Source organism: Pan paniscus, chromosome 1 (assembly GCF_029289425.2).
Source record: "Pan paniscus chromosome 1, NHGRI_mPanPan1-v2.0_pri, whole genome shotgun sequence".
Classification (NCBI taxonomy): domain Eukaryota; kingdom Metazoa; phylum Chordata; class Mammalia; order Primates; family Hominidae; genus Pan; species Pan paniscus.
Window position 1 is genome coordinate 102,256,082 of NC_073249.2, and position 1,686 is coordinate 102,257,767.

A 1,686-nucleotide genomic window follows, 5' to 3' on the forward strand; every position below is an offset into this window, starting at 1 on the left:
ATTGCCATTTTGTCATAGACAATGCAGGCCAGAAGACAGTGGAACAAAATTTTTAAAGGAGTTGAAGAAAAAAACTATCAACCCAGAATTCTGTAGTTAGAGAAAGTATTCTTCTAGAATTAAGGTAAAATAATGACAATTTCAGATGAGAGAAAACTAAGAGAGTGTGTTGCTGGAAGAGCTGTATAATAGAACATGCTAAACAACATTCTTCTGGCTGAAGAGAAATGATGTCAGATGGAATCTAGAATCTTTATGAAATAATAAAAATAATCAGAAATGGTAAATGTCTAAGTAAATATAAAAAGTGATATACCATCTGACTACTGAACTAGGTCCTTCTTCAATTTTGTTGAAAGCAAAGTTCCTAGATAAGTAGCTAGGAGTTACTTAGGCATGTCATAGTTGAAGGGGGATGTCCCAAAGAAGACCACTACTGCAGTGAAGTGTGATGCACAGGTAGAAAAGATCTTTCTCTGGCCCTGAGGAGAGGGAATCTGAAGGATAGCAGAAATGATGAGTATGTCAGATGCTGCAGTAAACAGGCAGGGGCTCAGGCCAACAGTGGCACTGGCCACATGGAGCACAGACTCATTGACAGAAGTGTCTGAGAAGGAGAGCCTCAGGAGCAATGGGATGCCACAGAGCAAGTAGTGGGTCTGGTTTGGGTTCATACAGAGTAATTGTAGCTGTCAGCACTGTGTGTGTCCCAGAATTCACCAGCCTGCACAACCAGGACCAAGTCATTAAACAAACACAGACTTTCACACTGATGAGGAACCCATATTGAAGAGGGCGGCAAATAGCCACATAGTGGTCATAAACCATAGCAGCCAAAAAGACACCCTCACTGCCAGCTCATGTCACAAGGAAGAAGATCTGAGAAGGGCAGCCCTCACAGGAGATGGTCTTCTTCTCCTGGAATAAGTTCACTGGCATGACCAAGATGGTGGTAGACACTTAGCAGATATCCAGGAAGCTCAGATTGCTGAGGAAATAACCCATTGGAGTTTGGAGGACAGGACTGACCCTGGTGGCCTGTATTATGAGCATGTTCCCTAGGAGAGTTGTCAGGTTGTCAGGTAAATGATCAGGAAACCAGAAAGAACAAGCCCTGTCAGTTGGATGGTTGAAAAATTCCAAGAAGACAAATTCAGTGACACTTGTTTGTTCATTTCAAATGATGTCACAGCTACAAAATGATAAGAAAAAATAAACTATAATGAGAACTCCTGAAAGCACCACAATTGGGTTTCTGAACTTGCAGAGCCATGTCAAATAATGTATACACAGGAACCTGAAGAAGTATGCAGGAGTACCTTCAGGAAGATCACAACTTCACACAGGGTTTTGTATGGCTTCTGGCTGGTAAGAATAAATGGAGACCTTTTAAAATCGGCGACAAGCTATTAACCCCCGTGTTAGAGTAAGCTCATTTCTTACTGGCTCTGCATTAGCTCCTTTCTAAAATTGCATTCCACTGTGTTAAATTCCTTTTTGTAAATATCTTATTTTTTATAAGATATTTAACACATTTTTGTTATGAAAAATTAAGAAAATGCAGAAAGATATAAAGAAGGATAAAATCATCCACAGAATCAATGCTACCTTTCAGTATATCCATTCCAGTCTTTTTCTCTATATATGAATCCTGATCTCTGGTTATAAGTTTAAAATATTAGGAGC

At 39.8% G+C, this 1,686-nt stretch overlaps 1 pseudogene; it reads right to left on the minus strand.

Annotated features, from left to right (window-relative positions):
- Nucleotides 1–386: 386 nt before the first annotated feature.
- On the minus strand, nucleotides 387–1,167 carry LOC129397465 (olfactory receptor-like protein COR9; annotated as a pseudogene).
- Nucleotides 1,168–1,686: the final 519 nt, after the last annotated feature.